Source organism: Trichomycterus rosablanca, chromosome 1, assembly GCF_030014385.1.
Source record: "Trichomycterus rosablanca isolate fTriRos1 chromosome 1, fTriRos1.hap1, whole genome shotgun sequence".
NCBI lineage: Eukaryota > Metazoa > Chordata > Actinopteri > Siluriformes > Trichomycteridae > Trichomycterus > Trichomycterus rosablanca.
This window is the reverse complement of record NC_085988.1, coordinates 86,008,810-86,016,371: the sequence shown is the minus strand read 5'-3', so window position 1 is coordinate 86,016,371 and position 7,562 is coordinate 86,008,810. Positions and strand designations below refer to the sequence as shown.

The 7,562-nt window shown below is 44.9% G+C and overlaps 1 protein-coding gene across 1 annotated transcript in view; it reads left to right on the top strand.

The window, feature by feature from the left end:
• syt1a (synaptotagmin Ia) overlaps window positions 1-7,562 on the top strand; it is a 253,282-nt gene that overhangs the window by 79,340 nt on the left and 166,380 nt on the right. The gene's annotated exons all lie outside the window — the stretch shown is intronic.

Genomic DNA, 7,562 nt, shown 5'->3' with positions numbered 1-7,562 from the left:
CCAACAGTGGCAACCTGGCAGATGTGGGGCTGGAACCAGCGACCTTTTGATTACTAGTCCAGTACCTTAACCGCTGAGCTACCGCTGACCTGCTTTGAATAAAAGCGCCCGCTAAATGCCACAAATGTAAATGTAATAATAAATGTTTGGAAGTCGGGGTCAGGGGGCCCCTGGAGGCCCAGCGGTGGCCACATGGCCGAGCTGGGATTTGAACTCTCAACCTTTTGATTGATAGCTCAAAAGCTCCACCAACTACGCTCCCACATTCCAACTTTTGGGATCGTAGTTTGGGAGCATGACCTGGACAGAGTTCTGACCTCGACCCCATTAATCACCTTTGGGATGAATTGGAACATCAGTTGAGAGCTAGACCACAAAGAACACTCAACTGAATAAGAAGACATAGAAAGAATAACCATCCAAAGCGACTTACAGTATTTATTGTTTAAGCAATTGACAGTTAAGGGCCTTGCTCAGGGGCCCAACAGTGGCAACCTGGCAGATGTGGGGCTTGAACCAGTGACCTTTTGATTACTAGTCCTGTACTTTAACCACTAGGCTACAAACACGTTACCTAAAGAGTAGAAGCTGCTTTGTGTTGAGCATCCAGCAGGGGTCACTAGATTGTCCACTGACCTGGACAGAGCCCTGACCTCGACCCCACCTCGACCCCACCTCGAGTTTTTCCATATGCGAGAGTATAAACTCTCTCCACTATTTTTCCCTCTCCCGTCAGGCGAAAGCAATAGTCTTTATCTGAGCATCAAAGCTTGGCGAAAGCGAGAGTAAAGAAAACAAATCTTCTGGGTGCTGCTGCGCCGGTGTTAGCGATAACCCGGCGTCGCTTTTTCATTTTTCATTTTGAGTTAGAGGAGACGGTGGTGCGGCGCCGCGCCCGTATAAACATTCACATTATGATCGTGTTCGCTGATATACCGGCAATAACCAAATTCGCTCCATCTCGGTGCCGACATGTTAACCTCTGGCTTTCCATCAACTCATGTACCCACACTGCCAAAGGTATGTGGAAGTCAGGGGACTGGAGGAGTGATACTGGTGGAAACCAGGGGACTGGAACCAAGAAAATGAAAGAATGGACGATACTGGAGACTAAAGGACTGGAAGAGGAGATTATCCTGGTGGAAACTATGGCACTGGGAAAGTAGATGTAATGGTGGAAACTAGGGGACTGGGAGAGAAATTGATACTAAAGGAAACTAGGAGACTGGAAGAGCAGATGTCATAGAGGCAACTGGGAAAGTAGGGGCTACTGGTGGAAACCTGGGATCAGGGAGAGTAAGAAATAATGCTAAAAACTAAGGAACTGGAACAGTGGACAATATTAGAGAGAACTAGGGGACTGGAAGAGCAGACATAATAGTGGAGAGTAGGAAACTGGAAAAGGAGATTATACTGGTGGAAACTACGGGACTCGAAACTGGAAGAGCAGATGTAATGGTTAGAGCTAGAAAACTGGAAGAATAGGAAATACTGATGGAAACTAAGAAACTGGAGAAGTGACACTGGTGGAAACTTGGGGACAGGGAGAGTAAGAGATAATGCTGGAAACTAAGAAAATAGAAGGGTGGACGATACTGGAGAGAACTAGGGGACTGGAAGAGTAAACGTAATGGTGGAGACTAGGGTACTGGGAAAGGAGATTTTACTGGTGGAAACAAGGGGACTCAAAGAAGACTGGAAGAGCAGATGTAACGATTGAAGCTAGAAAACTGGAAAGTAGGGAATACTGTTGGATACAACTGGAAGGGGGCTGAAAAAATATGAAATACTGGGGGAAACTAGAGGACTGGAGGAGTGATACTGGTGGGAACCAGGGGACTGGAACTAGGGAAAAGGAGACTGGAAGAGGAGATGTAATGGTGGAGACTAGAGGACTCTGAGAGAAATTGATACTGGAGAAAACTAGGAGACTGGAAGAGCAGATGTCATAGAGGCAAATGGAAAAGTAGGTCATACTGATGGAAACTAAGGGACTGGTGGAGTGATACTGGTGGAAATCAGGGGGACTGGAAGAGAGTAAAAGATAGTAAAAGATAATAATGCTGAAAACTAAGAAAATAGAAGAGTGGACGATACTGGAGAGAACTAGGGGACTGGAAGAGTAAACATAATGGTGGAGAGTAGGGGACTGGGAAAGGAGATTATACTGGTGGAAACTATGGCACTGGGAAAGTAGATGTAATGGTTGGAGCTAGCGAACTGGAATTAGGGAAGTAGGGAATTCTGATGGAGACTAGGGGACTGGAAGAGTATGGGCTACTGGTAGAAACCTGGAGCAGGGAGAGTAAGAGATAAGCTGGAAACTAAGGACATGGAAGAGTGGAGGATAGTGGTGAGAACTAGGGGACTGGAAGAGTAGACATAATGGTGGAGACTTGGCGACTGGAGGAGGAAATTATACTGCTAAAAACTATGGTACTGGGAAAGTAGATGTAATGGTGGAGACTGGAAGAGAAATTGATACTGGAGGAAACTAGGGGACTGTAAGAGTAGGGGCTACTGGTGAAAACTTGGGGACAGGGAGAGTAGGAGATAAAGCTGGATAAGGAAATGGAAGAGTGGACAATATTAGAGAGAACTAAAGAACTATGGTACTTGAAGAGCAGATGTAATGGAAACTAGGGGACTGGAAGAGTAGGGGCCCTTAGTAAGGGCAAGCTGTAGCCTAGTGGTCAAGGTACTGAACTAGTAATGAGAAGGTCACTGGTTCAAGCCCCACCACTACCAGGTTGCTGCTGTTGGGCCCTTGAGCAAGGCCCTTAACCCTCAATTGCTCAGACTATGTACTGTAACTATAATGTAAGTCGCTTTGGATAAAGGCGTCTGCTAAATTCTGAAAATGTAAATGTAAATGCTTGTAAAGACCTGAGGGCAGGAAGAGTAAGAGATAATGCTGGAAACTAGAGAAATGGAAGAGTGGGAGAAAACTAGAGGACTGGAAGAGTAAACATAATGGTGGAGACTAGGGGACTGAAAGAGGAGATTATACTGGTAAAAATTATGGTACTAGGAAAGTAGATGTAATGGTGGAAACACAAATTGATACTGGAGAAAACTAAGAAAACAAAGGAAATGGAAAAGTGGACGATATTGGGGAACACTAGGGGACTGGAAGAGTAGATATAATGGTAGAAACTAAGTGACTGGAGAAGTGGGCAATACTGGTGGAAACTAGGGAACTGGAAGAGTATTTGGGGGCAGGGGAAGGAAGAGATAACGGTAGAAACTAAGGACATGGAAGAGTGGACGATATTGGAGAGAACTAGGAGACTGGAAGAGTAGACATAATGGTGGAGAGTATGGGGACTGGAAAAGGAGATTATACTGGTGGAAACTAGGGGACTGGAAGAGCAGATGTAATGGTGTAATAGTAGGATGGTTTGATTTACGGGGGGATTGGGGGGGGGGGGGGGTGTCTGACCCTCCTAATTAATATTTGCTACCCCCAAAAAAGAAAAACTTAAAAACTAGCTGATATTATTTATCAATATGGAATCTAAGGGACTGGAGAAGTGATACTGGTGAAACTAGTACTGGAATAGTAGGGGCTGCTGGTGGAAACCTGAGGCAGTAAGAATGAGGAACAATGCTGGGAACTAGGGAAAAGGAAGAGTGGATAATACTGGAAAAAACTAAAGCACTGGAAGAGTGGGTGTAATGGTGGAAATTTGGGGCCAGGAAAAGAAGAATATACTGGTGGAAACAAGGGGACTGGAAGATTAGGAAATAAGGGACGTGAGATGTGGAGGATACTGGTAATATCAGAGGGGTATGGAGAGTACAGGACACAGGGGGATATCTGACGTCATGTTTGGAAACTGGGACAAGAGGAGCGTATAGGTTGAATTTACACAGAGGGACACACAGTAGGTCGTATCTAAGGGAGGGAGGTCAGTGCTGCTGGCTGGTCGAGGAGCAGCAAGGCGTGTCTCTCCGTATGAGCACCAAGTGCTTTATAGTGGCCGACAACTACACACGTGTCAAAGGGGGAAACATGTGAAATGGTAATAAAATGAAGTGGTATGAATTGTTGATGTTTATTAACACAATTGATTAGTAGTTGTTGATTCTGTAAGTCCCGTGGTCCGTACCTCACCTTACCAACGGCCTGGATGCCGAAGCCAGACGTTTCCAACGTTTGCTCTTCATTTTGAGCCCCGATAATGAAGCTAGACTGCCAACCGTGAAAGTGTTCCGTCGATACGTTCCTCTCTCCCGGTTGCATCACTCGGTGAGAGAGATCACTCTTCTGATGGGAAAATCAACAGGAGGAAATGACACGGGTTCCTCGGGCTATTATTTTTCTTTTGTCTTTAATGCTCGTGTTCACCAGCCATCGATCGTTTAGGAAATCTTCACCCCGGGCGGAGAGAACAAGAATATCGCAGACGCTTCGGCCCCGTGAGAAACAACTTTAGGACGTCTTGCTGCTGCTGCCTTCACTGGATTTGTGGTGTGTTTATACTTCTAGACGTATACAATTCCCCAATCGTATTTCACCTCTACTGCTGCAGACCTCTAGTCCTGACCAAGGCGGGTCGTAACTAACACCCTCCTGGTTCAACACCTGCCTCATTTTCACCTGTACGAGGTGTATGGAGAGTTACGCACTGCTCTCCGTTATTCATCATCTCTGTGCAGTGCCTCAACCAGCCAGAAGAGGCCGCCATTGCAGCAGTTATGAGGAATACCTTCAGCCCTCCCACTTTTGACAGGCGTTAACCAATTGTGTCTGTGGGTTGGCGCCTGGCCGGTTGGTAGCAGAGCCCAGGCGATGTTAACCTGTTTTTAATAGTTCTTGTTTGTGGTTCAGGAACCACAGCGACTCGGATGCACATTTGTTTATTTCTGGAGTAGCAAAGAAATAATACAGCTGATATGTTGTATATTGAATTTTTAAGCATTTCCCCCAATCAAGACGTATCCAATTCCCTGATAATATTTTACATCTACTGCTGCAGACCTCCGTTCTGACTGAGGAGGGTCGTAACTAACACCCTCCCGTACCATCACCTGTCTTCTTTTCACCTGTCACAGGTATCATGTACGGAGAGTCATGCACTGCTCTCCATTACCTGTCTTATTTTCACCTGTACGAGGCGGGATCACACAAATATCACATACTTAGAGTTACGCACTGCTCTTCATTATTCATAATCTCTGTGCAGCGCCTTGACCAGCCAGCAGAGGCCACAATTGCCCCCCTTTTTTCAGCAGCGTTAACCAATCATGTCTAAATGTAGGTGCCCGGCCGGTTGGTAGCAGAGCAGCCCAGGTGACATTTACCTGTTTTTAATAGTTCTTGTTCGTGGTTCAGGAACCAAAGCGGCGGGACATTAGCGCTCGTTTTCTACGTCAGCTGTTTGACTCAGATGTGCATTTGTTTATTGGCTCAGATGCGCAAGTTTAGTCGTGTCCAATTCCCGGATAATATTTCCCCCTTTACTGCTGCAGACCACTCCTGACCGAGGAGGGTCGTGACTAACACATGCCCCCTCCGACACAAGTGCAGTACTGACCGCTTCTTTTTACCTGCACCAGGTGGGGTCATATGGAGATCCATATCAAGCACAGAGAGTCACGCACTGCTCTCCGTTATCCCCCGTCTCTGTGCAGCGCCTCGATCAGCCAGCAGAGGTCGTAACTGCAGCGGCTATGAGGAATCCATACAGCATTCCCACCCTTAAATGAGCTAATTATTGCCATTATAGGTGTCAGCACTGGTGGGCTAGCTTGTTTTACTGCTGCACCCCCCAAGCGCCCCCTAGTGTTGTTCTTTCTGAGCATTTTTAGCTTTAGTCCAGGTCTAAGAATCTAAGAATGCCCATAGGATTGAAGCAACATGGCATTGGAACTTTCTGCCAGAAGGACGTTTCATGTGCTACATAGTGTGTGACTATCTTTACACCATGCTCAACAGTAGGTACAATGTTGTTGGGTTTGAACATCCACTTTTACTTGTCCACTAAGAAATTCCTCCAAAAGCTTTCCTTATGTGTCCATGTGATCGTCTACAAACTGCAGTCGAGCTTTAAGGTTTCAGTTTTCAAGCAGGAGCTTCTTTTGGACCATGCAGCTTTTGTGCACTAAGCTCGCTTGACTGTGGACAGACATCGGGTCTGTCTGAAAACCTAGTGACCTGGGATTGCTGGGATTGATCTTCAGCACTGACGAAGCATCAGACACTCCCTAGGTATTCCGTCAGATTATCACTTAGAATTAAGGCGCCTCAGTAGGAGCATTTAAAGGGATCTAAGAATTTAGACACGGCCTCTTCTCGGGAGTGTGGGATGACGTAAACACCGTCAAGGATCCCCGTTTGGTGTATTTTGTTCTTACGGACATTCCTGACTTACTTATACCCCTTTTCCACCGACGCAGAACGGAGCCCGTTCCGGTTCCCGAATTTGATTTTGAACCGGTTCCACGTGTTTCCACCAAAAAAAAGAGGTTCCAGACAGCGAGCTAGCGGGCCAATCTGGCACCACAGAGTACTGGGTTTTTAAGCGCAAACCGTGACGTCACCTGTGGGCATGTCATGTTGTACAGCACAGCGACAGCAACAATGGCGTCAGCTGGAGTCTCGTATGGAGCTTAATGCTGCATTTTTATCTTTTAAAGTTCACCTGATTACATTTTGATCCAGTTTGTCGCTGATATTTTCAAAGCGCCTTTAAAAAAGATGAACTGTGTGATATGACGTGGTAAAAGTGACCCGGACAGAACGAACAACGATTAACGTGAAAAATAAAGCATAATGTGGCTTATTATACTGAAACACTGAGCGATGAATTTGGGCAGTACAGAGCTCTTATAACCAGTAATAACGGTGAGAAATGTAGTGTTTCTGTGTTGTACTTTTAGTACATTCAGCCACGTTACGTTGTATTTTTTGCGTTACGCTTTTTCGACTCTCCAGAGAAGATTTAGAACCCCGAGCTGCATAAACACCACACGTGAAGTAAATCCAGTTAAACACAGATACATGTTGTATTTTAGAGTAGATTTGATGGTTATTTCACACAGATGGATGTTTGTGCTGTTTTTAATTTTTAATAGTTTATTTAACAGGGACAATACAAATAAACATTGTTACATAAAATGCACCAGATGTATTGTATAAGAGGCTTCTAGCATAAGCTAATTTGCAGCCCCAGTCCCTGGTTAGGCTTTTATAACAAAATAGTACAAAATGTAAATACATAAAATACATAAAACAACATATTGATTTGAGCGATTACATTTGTGATGAGTCCATCTTTATATCTGTTTATCAACTAATACTTACAGAGTGTTCACATGTTTGTTTTTGTTTAAACCATTGCTTTACCTTTATATTAAAAACTTTTAATTCATTTTGGGGTTTGATTTCTGAAGGTAATAAATTCCATAATCGTACACCTTTAACTGTAAAAGAGGACTGACCAAAAGTTGTTCTATAGACTGGCATTATACGGTTGCCACTTACTTCTCCCCTGGTTGTCACTCTTTTGTTTTCCTGCTTTGTGGAACTTTAATGATGTTTTATCGCTCAAGCCGAG